Source organism: Esox lucius, chromosome 19, assembly GCF_011004845.1.
Source record: "Esox lucius isolate fEsoLuc1 chromosome 19, fEsoLuc1.pri, whole genome shotgun sequence".
Classification (NCBI taxonomy): Eukaryota; Metazoa; Chordata; class Actinopteri; order Esociformes; family Esocidae; genus Esox; species Esox lucius.
In genome coordinates this window covers 31403155-31419737 of record NC_047587.1, presented here as the reverse complement: position 1 = coordinate 31419737, position 16583 = coordinate 31403155, and positions in this window count along the sequence as shown.

Genomic DNA, 16583 nt, shown 5'->3' with positions numbered 1-16583 from the left:
GACGTTGATACACTGTAATAGTTGCTTTTATTTCTAAATTGCAAGCATGAAAATTATGTGTGTGTATTTAGAACGAGCGGGATCAACAGTATTTACCGCTACCATAATCTCTAGACAAATATGATGCATACTTGTTAATATTTTACAGTCATCCGATTCTACAAATAATCAAATATTTGGTTGTAATTGAAATGAGGTCTTTAGCAGTAACTTAGGGTTCTGTAATGTAGGCTATTTAGTGGTTTCCATGTTTTCCCTGCTAGTCTGTCATTCTTAATTAAGCTCTTAGCATTAAACCATTCATTTGCAGTTCATAAAGCCTAGGCAGTCCAGTTATATATATTGTTGTGAATTGTCAGGAATAGACCCACATTTTTTCCACAGTAGCTGTGTTTCAACATATTTTGACCAACATGGTCTTTCAAAGCTCAGGGATTGTGGTTAGTCTCATTTGGGACGCTGTTACATTCATTCCGACCAGTGCTTCTCGGCAAACCACCTGCACTTTCTTTCATGGAGAACATTTTGAATAATGTGATTTCTATGAATTAGAGACGTCGTAGTGTTGTTGTGATTTCTATGAATTTGAGACGTCGTAGTGTTGTTGTGATTTCTATGAATTAGAGACGTCGTAGTGTTGTTGTGATTTCTATGAATTAGAGACGTCGTAGTGTTGTTGTGATTTCTATGAATTAGAGATGTCGTAGTGTTGTTGTGATTTCTATGAATTAGAGACGTCGTAGTGTTGTTGTGATTTCTATGAATTAGAGACGTCATAGTGTTGTTGTGAATACCTTACAACTACTCTGTCTGATGCCAAGCACAGAGGATGTGAACCATCACTGAAATGCTCAGCAAACATTTTATTTCTGCAAGTAAGAAGCTATAAATGATTATGCTGGTTCAATCAGACATCTTTCTTATAATCTGTGTTTCATATAGTCTGTGTTTTTTGTATGTGTTCATCTTTTCTCTATCTGGTTGATCAATGACATAATAGGCCACAAAACAACCCATTGTTTAGTGCCATCCTAAATCTAGGCTTGTTTTGATTTTTAGAATGATTAGCTCTGTAATGCATTGTATCTGATGTATTAGAAAAGATCCCATTACCTTTTGAGTTATAAAAATCAAACATTGTTATATTGATGAAACACAACGTTCTGGATAGATACTCATTTAGATCTGGTTCTTAACAATGGAAAAAAGGGTATTTTCTTTTTGCTCATGTGACTTCTTCATCTGGATATGAGATATATTTCACTCTGCAGGCTTTGTGGCAATGTGTATGTCTGGATAATTGAAGTTGTATTGAGAAGTGGCAGCCACATACAGTGTTACTGGCCTATATACCCATACACATTCAGCGGAAATATCATGAGCTTGCAGTTCTACCCAGCCACATTCTGTGTTTCTGACAGATTGCATTTGTCAACAGTGGTTCGTTCATGATCAGCTATAACAAGTAAGTACTTGCTGAAAGGGTTTTCAGCTGTTGCTATTTTGTTGTTCTTATGAAGAACAACCTTAGTGCAGGTAGAAATGTAAAATACCGACCAGTAAGTCAAAATTTGTAGCTATGTACACAGAGTCCAACCGACCAACCGTGTTAATGAATGGGTGTGTCAAATCAATCAATCAAATGCAGCTGTCACAAAGTGCTTTCACGGATATGCAAACTAATGTTCTTTCTTTCTTTTCAGATCTCCATTATATTTAATACATCTGGCAATCCGAGAGTTTAGTTGTTTGCTGCAGTGTGGATGAAATAAATTTTCTGGAACATGCCTTGTTTTAAGCCATTATACAGTAGCTTCTTAGGTTTCCAGCGCTAAGGCTAGGGAGACCGTAGACTAAAGATTGGGCATCAATGGCCACCACAAGTCCTCTGGTCTCTGTGTGTAAAGCAGTACAGTAGAATGGGGCCTTCCCCTCAGACCCTCCAGCCTCTCCTCAATGCACATATGGAAACCATTAGCCCATTATGCCGCTGACCACTGAGGATTGGGGGCCATTTTATTCTCTCTGCGTTTATCGGGATGTCAGCTGGGACGTCACATGCGATTTATCCATGAAACCACACAAGCTCCGCAGAGACGCTGAGCACAGTAATAGTGACATAATATTGGACTGGGGGGATAGTTTGGGGGATGATGTCGATTTTCCTCCTCTAACGCTAGAAGTCCCCCATGTAGGCCCTTTTGCCTTAACTTTGACCCGCATGTGCATCAGTTTACTACAGAGCTAATGGACAAATGAGCAACTCAAATCACCAGTAAAATAAACGTAGATGCGCTTTTGTGTCTTGCCGCTTGGCTTGTCCCATACAGCAGGTAGTCATGTTATGGAGCGTTTGTAATGGGTAGCGCACTACGTCTGAGCCCCCCCCCCCCCAACGTGTCGTTGGGATGGATACTTGTTTTATGTACCTGCCAGGCTGAATGATATTCCAGATAGCATTTGGCCTGAGAGCTCGTCCTAGTTTTTCTTCCAGCGCTCATATATTCCCTTTTTTGTCCTCAGTTGTCGCCATGGTGATTTTGTCGTAGAGGGATTGCAGACGGCTGCGTAAAGTTGGAGGGAGGCTACAAGAGCAGAGCACTGGAAGGCTTTTCCAGATTTCTCCCCCTATGCTATTTATCCATTCCCTCTCGAAAACTCTTTTTTTTAAACTAAATGTCGCCCATGGAAGCGTGAACTGATGAGGTTTTAGTTGCATTACATTTTTGTGCATTTTGGTAATTATGGTCAGTGAATAACTATCCCATACTAGAGAATGTTTTGTCTGAAAGGAAAAAGGATAGGTGATTTGGATGACTCTTAATCGGAGAGTTAATGGCTACAATAACAACGTTATGATACTATAAAGGGTTTTATTTGAAAAGAATACACAATGACAATAAATGCATTGTTGTATTTATCATCATCGCACAAATTCAGGCAATTTATCTCATGCCTTCATCGAACAAGTGAGTACCCTGTCACGCTGTCCAGGCAAAGAAAACCCACCCCATTATGGACTGATGTCCTTACTGCAGTCAGGACATTATAAAAGGAGTGTGTTACTCTTTACAGCCAGGCATTATTTGTAAAGCCTCTACAGATGCAATGGTTGTAGTGCTGCTGTCTTGCAGTGTCTGCAGTCTGCACCTACTCCTTCAAGCCTTTTGACTGGCCGACACATGCAGCACAGAGGCCCGCAGTTCCACTGGCTCGGCTCTGTCCATGTGCATCTCACTCCGGGCTCTCAGGAGTTGGGTTACTCTCAGCAGGGCCATAAACATGCATTGGAGCTGGGCCAGCTCGCTCTACTGTAATTACAGACGTTAGAAACAATATATAAAAGACCCCTGGCTGCCTCTGCAAGGCTACGTTCTCCTACTGCAATTAGTGTCCTTGTACAGAATGATCACCCTACACCAGCACGGCTAAGTGGAGGCTGGTAATTGGTGTTCCTCTCCTCCAGTCCAATCACCTCTCTCCATGCTGCTCTACCAGAGGGATCCTTCTCTCCTGCTCTTATGGAGAGCTGACTAATGATGAGTAACTACCTACCTACCCCCGTCCTCCATCCTGTCTCCTCTTCACCTCTGCCCACCCTCGCTTGGGGGATCTGTAAGCATGCACACATGCGCACACACTTACAAACATGCGCGCGACACAAACACACACACACACACACACACACACTCACACACACAGAGACTCAAAAAGCCATCTGGGTCCAGACTAATCAACTTTTACAAGTTAACAATACATTTCCGAACAACTATTGTTGCGGTTAGCTTTTACAATAGGAAAACATTTCTCAGTAACGTGTAGATGCGTGGTACACTTATATATCCAGAAACAAATAATACTCAAAGATAAATTGTTCCCGAAACGTTCCAGTGCGAGGAATGGACGATATACAACCCTGTTCCCAAAAAGTTGGGACACTGCCTAAAATGTAAATAAAAGCTTAAAATTTAAACACTTTATTCAATATAAAATAATACAAAGACAACATATCAAATGTTGAAACTGAGACATTTTAATGTTTCTTGAAATATGTAGGCCCTCTTTGAATTTGATGCCAGCAACACATTTAAAAAAAGATGGAACAGAGGCAACAACACACTGGAAAAGTTGTGTAATGCTAAAAGACTAAACCTGGTGGAATATCACACAACTAATTAGGTCAATTGGCAACAGGCCAATAACATGATTGGGTTTAAAGATCATTCCAGAGAGGATGGGGAGGTTGTAATAACACCCTAAAGAGTGAGGATGGGGAGGTTGTAATAACACCCTAAAGAGTGAGGATGGGGAGGTTGTAATAACACCCTAAAGAGTGAGGATGGGGAGGTTGTAATAACACCCTAAAGAGTGAAGTTGGGGAGGGGTTCTCAACACTCTATTGCAACACTCTATGGCAAATAGTGCAACAATTTATGAATAAGGTTTCTGAACTTAAAATTGCAAAAAGATTTGGGATCTCATCATCTACTGTATCATTAAAAGATTCAGAGAATCCTGAGAAATTTCTCTGTGCAAGGGACAAGGCCGAAAACCAATATTGATCTTTGGGCCCTCAGGCGACACTGCAGAAAAAATACATGATTCTGTAGTGGACATCACTGCATGGGCTCAGGAACACTTCTGAAAACCATTTACTGTGAACACAATACGTCTCTGCATCCACAAATGCAAGTTAAAACTCTACCATGAAAAGAAGAAACCAGATATAAACAAGATCCAGAACCGCTGCTGCCTTCTCTGGGCCCTAGCTCATTTAAGATGGACTGAGGCAAAGTGGAAAACTGTCTTGTGGTCTGACAAATCAAAATGTTACATTATTTTTGGGAATCATGGACGCCATGTCCTCTGAAATAAAGAGGAGTGGGACTATCCAGCTTGTTATCAATGCACAGTTCAAAAGCCAGCATGGGGGTGCATTAGTGCACATGGCATGGGTGACCTGCACATCTGTGCATGGCTCCATAGTAAAATAGTCTGGGTGCTGAACTGGCCTTCCGGCAGTCCTGACCTGTCCCCTATTGAAAACATTTGGCACATTATGAAACACAAAATATGACAAAGGCGACCCTGAACTGTTGAGCACCTGCAGTCCTATATCAAGCAAGAATGGGAAAACATTTCACTTAACTACAGCAACTGGTCTCCTCAGTTCCTGCATGCTTCCAGAGTGTTAACGGAGGTGATGTAACACAGTGGTACACATGCGCCTGTGGCACCGTCTTGGAAACTTGTTGCTGGCATCAAATTCAGAATGGGCATATATTTCCAAAAACTATAATAAAATATAATAAAATATCTCAGTTTCAACCTTTGATAAGTTGTCTTTGTACTATTCAAAAGGGATCAATATTTACACATCGTTGCATTCTGTTTTTATTTGCATTATTCGCAGCGTTCCAACTTTTTGGGGAAGCTGGGTTGTATGTTCATGTATTCTCAACCTATAATTCGGAAGGGTTGGTTTTTCTGATTACACATGAAGCCCATTTCTGTGCTTTTATGGTCAAAGATGATGGACAATAATACAACAGGTCCATAGATTTAGATTTGTTTTTACCGGGGAAAAAATCACAGGGGCACAAGCTATAACTCAATAACTCAAATCTCACCATAACAGCAAAAAAAAAATCATCTTGGACCTGAAATGTTGTGACCGGGAATTAATGATGAAGGACATTTCAAAATAATACATATAAAACACTCTAAATTAAAATGATCAAATCTATGTAATATCATATACAGTTTGTCTACGAGGGTGGAGTAATAAACAGCTCTTCATTAAATATATCCTTACAACAGTACAACACTTTCCTTCTTAAACAGCTACCAGTTCTACATTTGAAAGTAATAATATATGATTGTGCAATTTTCAGCGTTTTACTATGTTTCGCCTGTCATGGGGCATGTGGTTTAGGTCACTGAATGAGCAAAAACATTGATGTGTGTTAGTGTTGGTGTTGCTGGGATTTGGTGTTGGTGATGATTGGTCAGTCATGCAGCAGAGGGAGTTGGCATGTGTTTAGCGTTCACCGGGCGCGGCATAAAGGGTGTTGTGTGGTCAGTGTTCACCGGGCGTGGCATAAAGGGTGTTGTGTGGTCAGTGTTCACCGGGCGTGGCATAAAGGGTGTTGTGTGGTCAGTGTTCACCGGGCGTGGCATAAAGGGTGTTGTGTGGTCAGTGTTCACCGGGCGTGGCATAAAGGGTGTTGTGTGGTCAGTGTTCACCGGGCGTGGCATAAAGGGTGTTGTGTGGTCAGTGTTCACCGGGCGTGGCATAAAGGGTGTTGTGTGGTCAGTGTTCACCGGGCACGGCATAAAGGGTGTTGTGTGGTCAGTGTTCACCGGGCACGGCATAAAGGGTGTTGTGTGGTCAGTGTTCACCGGGCGCGGCATGAAGGGTGTTGTGTGGTCAGTGTTCACTGGGCGTGGCATAAAGGGTGTTGTGTGGTCAGTGTTCACCGGGCGTGGCATAAAGGGTGTTGTGTGGTCAGTGTTCACCGGGCGCGGCATAAAGGGTGTTGTGTGGTCAGTGTTCACTGGCAGGCAGAGGGTAGACTGTGGTACATGTTTCTACTAATGAGTTTCCTTGGCAAATGAGACCGGGTGGAGAACACAAAGTGAACTTATTAGTAAAATGACTAGAAATACTAGAGACCCTGGAACCAGACTGATCTGAGACACTCCCTCTATCTCTCTGTCTCACTCCCTAGGTTGCATGACAGACTCAGACCTTGGCCAATCAGAGGCCCCCATGTGCAGACGGATTGCCATATCAGTAAGTAATTTACTGTAAGATGTTTTATATTGCTATTTGTACATAAACGTTTTGATCTACATGTGCTTAATCTGAGCAAGTTTCACACAGGAGGAAAATAATCCTGCTTTAGAAAATGTGAATGATGGATTATAATTAATTTGTTAAGTATATATATTTTTCCTTAGGGTACGTCAAGTCTTTTTAAACCTTGAATGTACTTGCATTTGCGGCTGGGCCGGCAACAACAGGGTGATCAAATTAAGATATGGTATCTGTAGATTTAGACTGGTCTAGTATTTAGCCCTCATCTTAGGTAGCCAATAAACACCTAATGTTTCAGAATCGGTCGGAGCATACAAAGTCCTGCAACTATCCAACCGCTGTTATCTCTGTGCTGTGACTGGAGCCATTACAAAATGGTGTCCGCTCTCCCTGCAGCTCTCCCGTCCATTTTGTGCGTCTCTGCCAAAGTAATCAGGTAGCAGGATGAGAAGAAGGGGAGCGAGAGCACAAGTGACGGGAAAGGGTAGCCTTGAAAGGGGCATGGAGAAGAGCACGCCACTAGTTTGGAGGTTTTTGGGTGGTGGGTTGTTAATGAACAGTGAGAGGAAGGAATACAGAATTAGATATTTTCTTATTTAGAGGTTTAATTGTTACCGACTGACTGCATACAAACAAGCACCCTTGCAGGCAGCCTCTCTGGACCCTTTCCAGCTTCGCTTCTCATAAAGCTGACCTTGGGCAGATGCCATAAACTGTTATTTTCCACTGGCCCAAAATGTGCTACTGGCAGGGCCTGCAGCCACTCAGAACCACCCCGTACCCCAGCCCAGCCGGACTCCCCCCGCAAGCCTGGGCTTGGCCTGGCCGGTAAAACACAACCTAGCCGGCCTGTCTGCTGGGACAAACACTTTCCAATGCTCCTAACCCATTCATTGCCGGGGTCTGCATCCTAACCTCAGCACTTTAAGTTCTAGCAAATTACCCCAAATCCTAACTGCAACCCTAATTCAGACCTCAGCTCTCACACCTGCTAAGGAAGTGAGACTGCGGACTTCCTTAGCAGGTTCTGCCCACGGCTCTGGAATGGCAGGCATTCAATTACACGGTATCATATCACAGGCATATGGTGTATTGATCCGTAATGCCACGGCTATAGGGAAACATGCACACCACACACTCTGATCTGACCTCTTAAGCAATGTGGGTGACTGCTTCAGAGACCAATTGTATTTAGCTGTGCTAAGCTGTGTTCCAGTATCAACCATGGCCAACTCAAATCTTTTGAAATTTGGGAATCAACAGCACATAGTGTTATGTTATAACCCTCGAGGGGGTGTGGTATATGGCCAATACACCACAGCTAAGGGCGTTTTTTAGGCACAGTGTAATGGGGAGTGCCGGGATACAGACATCAACCATGGTATGTATTAGGTCATATACCATAACTACTTGTTTTATAACTAGGCACTAACAATGAACAGAATTTTTATTTTTTTGCATAACTGGTATGGTGTCTCATACCACAGCTTTTATACAATGAATCATTAAAGGTTTGATAATGCGATCCAGCCAGCTGATAGCCTGTGGGTAGTTTCACATAGACCCAACAGAAGCCTGTTTTATAGGACACCCTTCTCAGACATCTCTCATTCTTTACTCTCTTCGTCTAATCCGCAAATGGCACAGAACAGCCTCCATATTGTGTTTGTGGTATGAATTATAAATGATATGGTATAACGTGCCCATTATAGCCTCGGCTGTGTATCATCTACCCAGTGTCATGGCGTGAATTCATTTCCCCATGCATGCAGCCCAGACCAGACCTTGTGGAAACCATACTGTGAAGTTGCCTGGCCTCTGGTGGTCCTGCGCTTGTTTATGGTTATAAAGAGCAGATGGCCGCGCAACATGGTCACATATTTCACACTAACGCTCACTGGCACTGCCACACACTCGTTCAAACACGCACGCAGGCACAAGAGGCACACAAATAGCCACGCACTCGCACACACATATTGCGCGACGCACGCGTGCCAGAGGAACAAAGTGAACTAAGAATCTTTTATTTACTCTTTCATATACATTAGACAGGAAAATGAATCTGTTTCCATTGACCTTTATCAGTGCATCTGATGATTGTCCCGTATGACTCATACGTAATGAGCTGATACGTAATGTGAGTTGTTAGCTGCCGTACTGTATTGTAGCTAGCTGTCTGCATTTGTTAACTGTAGCTAACTGTATCATAGATAATTGTACTATAGCTGTATGTATCAGTGCTAAATGTACCATGTTAGTCGATTGTATCATATCTAATTGTATCGTGGTTAACTGTACAGTGTTAAGCGACTGTATCATATCTAATTGTATATGATTACAGTGTTAACCAACTGTGTCATATCTAATTGTATTGTGGTTAACTGCACAGTGTTAGCCGACTGTATCACATCTAATTGTATCGTGGTTAACTCTACAGTTTTAGCCGACTGTACCATAATCTAATTGTATCATGGTTAACTGTACAGTGTTAGTCATTTGTGTCATATATAATTAAATTGTGATTACAATGTTAACCAACTGTACCATATCTAATGGTATCATGGGTAACTGTAGCGTTAGCCAACTCAATCATATCTAATTTTACAGTAGTAGCTACATGTTATGCTTATTTAACTATACAGGAGTTTAGGCTTGTTCCCATTTTCAGTTGCCTTTCCCAGCTAAAGCTGTGCTGTTCCAGATTAGACATCATGAAGAAGAAATATGTTCAATTAAATGGAATATTTCAACAAATCTGGTACATTTTGTCTAATAAGAATGTGCTCTCCCCCTACACCTACCTCACCACCTGACCTTGTATAAGCAGGTTTGGTCATTGATGCGTCAACCATTAACGACCATGCCCACAGTCAGACAGCGTTGAACAGCAACAGCATTGCTTACTGTATATTATATAAAATTGCTGGAGGTAAACTCATAAAAATGTTTTGGGGAAACTCATTTTTGTGTAAGAATTCTACAAACGTATAATACTTGGTATAACACTGGAAAAGTGAACATTTTAAATGTATTATGGTTTTGGACAGCATGGATTTCCACAATGCTTGAACCACACATCCAATCATACCCAACCACACCTAACCACACAAATAAATCTGGTCACTTTCCAGTATATAACTGCACTGTCCTAGTTGCTAACCTGGTTACCGTATGTAATTTCCTCCCACACAGCCAGCCAGTGGTCTCAAAGAATTCAGTCAGGGAAAGAGCAGAGGAGAGGTATTTGTCCCACTCTCTATTAATAGACACGGGACAGATGCAGACCTGTGATGGCAGAGCGATCCGTGGTCCGGCACCAGCCCTGTCAGATGGCCAAGGACTGGGGCACTGTCAAACTATGGGGGGGTGGGGGGGATCACTGTGTTCTGAGTTGACGCGGGGCTAACCAGGTCGCCAGGAAGACACATTGCCCAGCTTCTCTGTTAGCATGGTAGGTAGTAGTGGGACCGTGGCCTTTACTGAGATGTGAAGGACAGAGGGGCGATAAGACTTGAGGAGGGCCCAGGACAGGAGCCAGGGTGTTGGGTCTGCAGTAGCTGCTTGCAAAGCTCTGACTTAGCAGTGCTCAATGTAGACACGACAGCTGTCACTGGAGAGAGGACAACAGGACATGTTTCTCTGTGCTTTGTGTGCGTTTGTATGTGTGTGTGTGTACAGGTTTTACTCTCCTGATGTGGACCAAAAATCCCAGCAAGGATTATTAAACAAAGGACATTTGACCTTGTGGGATTAGGGGTTAAATTTAGGATGAAATGTACGGTTGGGGTTTGGGTTAGAATTACAGTTAGTAGTTTATGAGTTGTTAGTAGTTGTGGTGTGTGCATGTGTGTGTGAGTGCGAGTGCTTGCGTGTGTGTGGAGAAGCTGCTTGGCGGGTAAAACATCCAGCTCTCTGCTTTGCATTGAAATGACTGCAGCCATTTTTGTTTCTCTGAAGATGAGGCTGGTGCCAGATCAGATAACTTTGGTAAATCCTGTTTCCATACCAGTCATGTTTGACATTTCTCTGGGTGTGAGGGTGAGGATTCGCTCTGCACCGGACGGCACGTATTTCTCTCTTAATCATACTGTCAACATGTGCAACGGAATCCCTCCACCGACAGACACATGTTCACAGCACACACACCAGGCTACTGCTGAAGGGAGCAGCACCAGAGGTTATAAGGAGGTCAGCCTGTCTTACTAAAGGGCAGCACCAGAGGTTATAAGGAGGTCAGCCTGTCTTACTAAAGGGCAGCACCAGAGGTTATAAGGAGGTCAGCCTGTCTTACTAAAGGGCAGCACCAGAGGTTATAAGGAGGTCAGCCTGTCTTACTAAAGGGCAGCACCAGAGGTTATAAGGAGGTGAGCATGTCTTACTAAAGGGCAGCACCAGAGGTTATAAGGAGGTCAGCCTGTCTTACTAAAGGGCAGCACCAGAGGTTATAAGGAGGTCAGCCTGTCTTACTAAAGGGCAGCACCAGAGGTTATAAGGAGGTCAGCCTGTCTTACTAAAGGGCAGCACCAGAGGTTATAAGGAGGTCAGCCTGTCTTACTAAAGGGCAGCACCAGAGGTTATAAGGAGGTGAGCATGTCTTACTAAAGGGCAGCACCAGAGGTTATAAGGAGGTCAGCCTGTCTGACTAAAGGGCAGCACCAGAGGTTATAAGGAGGTCAGCCTGTCTTACTAAAGGGCAGCACCAGAGGTTATAAGGAGGTCAGCCTGTTTTACTAAAGGGCAGCACCAGAGGTTATAAGGAGGTCAGCCTGTCTTACTAAAGGGCAGCACCAGAGGTTATAAGGAGGTGAGCCTGTCTTACTAAAGGGCAGCACCAGAGGTTATAAGGAGGTCAGCCTGTCTTACTAAAGGGTAGCACCAGAGGTTATAAGGAGGTGAGCCTGTCTTACTAAAGGGCAGCACCAGAGGTTATAAGGAGGTCAGCCTGTCTTACTAAAGGGCAGCACCAGAGGTTATAAGGAGGTCAGCCTGTCTTACTAAAGGGCAGCACCAGAGGTTATAAGGAGGTCAGCCTGTCTTACTAAAGGGCAGCACCAGAGGTTATAAGGAGGTCAGCCTGTCTTACTAAAGGGCAGCACCAGAGGTTATAAGGAGGTCAGCCTGTTTTACTAAAGGGCAGCACCAGAGGTTATAAGGAGGTCAGCCTGTCTTACTAAAGGGCAGCACCAGAGGTTATAAGGAGGTGAGCCTGTCTTACTAAAGGGCAGCACCAGAGGTTATAAGGAGGTCAGCCTGTCTTACTAAAGGGTAGCACCAGAGGTTATAAGGAGGTGAGCCTGTCTTACTAAAGGGCAGCACCAGAGGTTATAAGGAGGTCAGCCTGTCTTACTAAAGGGCAGCACCAGAGGTTATAAGGAGGTGAGCCTGTCTTACTAAAGGGCAGCACCAGAGGTTATAAGGAGGTGAGCCTGTCTTACTAAAGGGCCGTACCAGAGGTTATAAGGAGGTCAGCCTGTCTTACTAAAGGGCAGCACCAGAGGTTATAAGGAGGTCAGCCTGTCTTACCAAAGGGCAGCACCAGAGGTTATAAGGAGGTGAGCCTGTCTTACTAAAGGGCCGTACCAGAGGTTATAAGGAGGTCAGCCTGTCTTACTAAAGGGCAGCACCAGAGGTTATAAGGAGGTGAGCCTGTCTGACTAAAGGGCAGCACCAGAGGTTATAAGGAGGTGAGCCTGTCTGACTAAAGGGCCGTACCAGAGGTTATAAGGAGGTGAGCCTGTCTTACTAAAGGGCAGCACCAGAGGTTATAAGGAGGTCAGCCTGTCTTACCAAAGGGCAGCACCAGAGGTTATAAGGAGGTGAGCCTGTCTTACTAAAGGGCCGTACCAGAGGTTATAAGGAGGTCAGCCTGTCTTACTAAAGGGCAGCACCAGAGGTTATAAGGAGGTGAGCCTGTCTGACTAAAGGGCAGCACCAGAGGTTATAAGGAGGTGAGCCTGTCTGACTAAAGGGCCGTACCAGAGGTTATAAGGAGGTGAGCCTGTCTTACTAAAGGGCAGCACCAGAGGTTATAAGGAGGTGAGCCTGTCTTACTAAAGGGCAACACCAGAGGTTATAAGGAGGTCAGCCTGTCTGACTAAAGGAGGTCAGCCTGTTTGACTTGGATCAGAATCCCCACCATGTAACAGGACCTGGTCTGCCGACTCCACTCTGCTCCTTGATATAAATAAATGTTCATGCCCGCCCAGTCCCTTAGCTCAGGGGGCCAAGAAGCCATGCTTCCCTTTTTAAACACCCTGACCTTCCTGTCTGGATGCCTCTTGTCTACACTTAGCCACACACACACACCAGTCTTCAGAATCTTTGTTGCATGGAGGGTGAAGATGTTTGAAGAGGGGACCTTTAGTAGTGAATAGGCTGCCTTGTCTCCAATCCATTGTATCCCTGGTCAACACACTGACCTCTGACCTTAGACCCAAGCACGTCATGCCTCCCGTCTCCAGTTTAATAGCATTGATTCATATTGTTTATTGACTGTGGTTTTTAATGCTCATTGACCTTGTCTTGATATATGATAGCATTGCCGTGGAAACAGAGTCACTGTGGGGTTGTGTTATGCAAGAGCCACAAACATGAAGTGAATGTGAGACACTCAACAGTATGATGGGCCAGGATGAATGTTTCTCCTTATTAGGAGGTGTGTGTGTGTAGGTTTTACTATCCGTGCAAGGATAGTCCAACATGGACAATCTTAACAAGGGGGGACTTCTCTGGTTGCTCTTTTAAGGCTATTTCCATCCTAGCCGTTAGGTTTAGGGTGAACATTACAAATGATTAGTGGTTAGGTTTAGGTCTTGGTTTAAGTTGAGGTTTTTGGGGTAAGAGCTGATAAGACTTTGAATAAATATGTGAGAGAGAGTGTGTGCGTGTGTGTTTGTGTTCATGGTTTAACTTAAAACCGTCCACACGAAGAAGCAGGCAGTTTCTTGTGTGTCTCTGGGTCTATCTAGAAGCCTCGATTTCCCTGAACAGTAAGTAAGGCTACAGTATGTTTAATAATGCAGGCACCAGAGTCCTCATTACTGTGCAGACACGGCGGTCATCTGTAGACATCCTGGACTACTCTCCCCTCCGAGCAAACACAGGGAATATGGTCCACTCCAATTCCATGGGATGCCTTCCATAAGAGCAGCCACCTTGAGAGTAAATGGGAGAATGTGTGTGTGTCAATGTGTGTGTGTGCTTGATAGATTACCTTTGCCCATGCATTAACACAGTCTTCGGTAATTACCTATTTCTTGCACTCTGTTGCTATAAGACGGAGTACAAGGCGAATGTTTCCCTTTTTACGAGTAAGATATTTCTCCTCTTTTCAGATGGAGCTACCTGACAAGCTGCTGAGTTTCTAATGAAGGAGGCAAGAGGAGATTGGCCTCCCTGCAAGTTTGGGAGCAGGTTGGAAACATTAACAACACCAGATACACTCCTCTCCTCACCCTGCAGCAGTGCTGCGCTGCGTGTTTGGTTCAGAATATCAGCTAGTCACCCTGTCTGTCTCTTCACCTGTCTGTCTGCCGGTTCACCAGCCTTTCTACTGTGTCTCTTCACCTGTCTGTCTGCCGGTTCACTAGTCTTTCTACTGTCTGTCTCTTCACCTATCTGTCTGCCGGTTCACTAGTCTTTCTACTGTCTGTCTCTTCACCTATCTGTCTGCCGGTTCATTAGTCTTTCTACTGTCTGTCTCTTCACCTATCTGTCTGCCGGTTCATTAGTCTTTCTACTGTCTGTCTCTTCACCTGTCTGTCTGCCGGTTCATTAGTCTTTCTACTGTCTGTCTCTTCACCTGTCTGTCTGCCGGTTCACTAGTCTTTCTACTGTCTTTCTCCTGTTTGTCTTCCTGTTTGCCTTCCTGTTAGTCTTCCTGTTAGTTTGTCCACTGTCTCAGTCCCCACGCCACCGGATCCACATTCAGGCTGGACCTGTAGCTCATTTAGTTGACATTCACTAACCACAGACACAATCCCAGTATTTCTTGTTAAAGGGGATGGATTTTGTGACTGTGTTTGTTTTATCATATATATGTAACTAATGAAAGTCACACACTATATAATTGTAATTCCAACTATTCTAAAGTTGCACCTAACCAACGTGTCAGCGTCCAGTGACTTCAGATATGCAGAATGAATGCTCGAACCAGATATTTTTTTCCAGTGTCATGGTTGTGTGTCCACTGAGGTGTGCTGACACTGTTATCCTAACCTAACTGGCTGACTGGAACCGCGTCACTGGAGTACCAGAGGAGACCACCGGGTCGGTCACTGTCCTTTGGGGTGAGGTAGTAGGTTGTATAGTTTTAGGGTTCTACCCTTCCTGTCAGATAACTATACAACTTACTGTCTTTCCTGAAGTGGCTGTAAAATCATCCGTCATCTCTGCAGGACACCTGGAACTCAATGGGAATATCCTCTCTGTACATTACAGTGTGCAACAGTTAAAATTGATTAAATGTTTGCAATAATAATCTATATGGTATCCATACACCTATTGTTTTTTTTCCTGGTGTTTCCTGGAGTCATTTCAATATTTGTGTGTATTTCTTATTTTTGTCATGATACTGCTCTGCCTCTGTGATGTTCAAACGGGGTGAGGTAGTAGGTTGTGTGGTTTCAGGGTAGTGGTTTTGCCCCATCAGGAGATAACTATACAACTTACTGCCTTCCCTGAAGGGCAGCAATACTACACCATACAACAGCAGAGGGCGATGTTGACACCACATGATTAAATGTTGCATCGGAACGAGGTAATCTATCAGTAAATCAGCTTCAGAGGCAGGAGCATCTCAGGTAAAGTCTTCTGACAATAGTATTAACATGTAGCAAACAATTTGTATGTATTTAAATTGTATGTGTTCAAATGAGCAATAAAAATGTTTATTTTAAGAATATGGTGTGCCTGTTTCTTTTTGCTTTGTTTTTATTAAATAATCATATGAAACTCTTGAATGCTTGAGTGTATCCAATGCAATATCTCCTGAATGCTGCAGCCTTACTGCTGTTCAGCCTTCTCCCTAAGTTCTGCAATGTCACCCTCTCCTCCGACACTCCACTGGCTTCCTGCTGAAGCTCTCATCATTAAGACTCTGGTTCAGGTAGAGCAGCAACAAGTCCAAACCAGACCACACTGTTCAGTCACCTCTGGGTTTCTGGCTGTCCCGTCTTAAAGGGAGGTTCCCATTCAGCCCAGTCAAAATCACTTCTCTGCCCTGGCATCCCAATGGTGGAACCAGCTTTTCCCTGATGCTGACCATGTGTAATTCATGGATATCCTCTAAAACCTTCAAAACAACTTGTCTTTACCCACTAGCACTGACATGGCTGATGAATACTTTTTGGAATAAAAATTGTAATACACTGTCACCCTTTCACTATCTTAAGATGAATGCACTTTAATGTGAGTCATGACGAATGAGAGAATCTTCTAAATGACTCAAATCTTAATGAGAATCTGCCATGTGACTTGATAATAGTTTTCTTTTATGGTGTTAAGAATAAATGGCTTGAATGGAACACAAGAATGAGTTGAATGAAGCTCTCAAAGCACAATCACCAGCTGCAGCTCATCCGCAATCAGGGCTAATTGTCTGCAACACTCAACTAGTTGCCTTGAACCCAGCACCGGATCATCCACCGCTAGTCATTTCCAAATGACCGTGAATGTAGCTTTCTTCATGCCCCAGTTACTAGTCATTTCCGAGTTTGAATGCCTTAACGTAGCATTCTACAAGTACCAGCTGCTAGTCATTTCT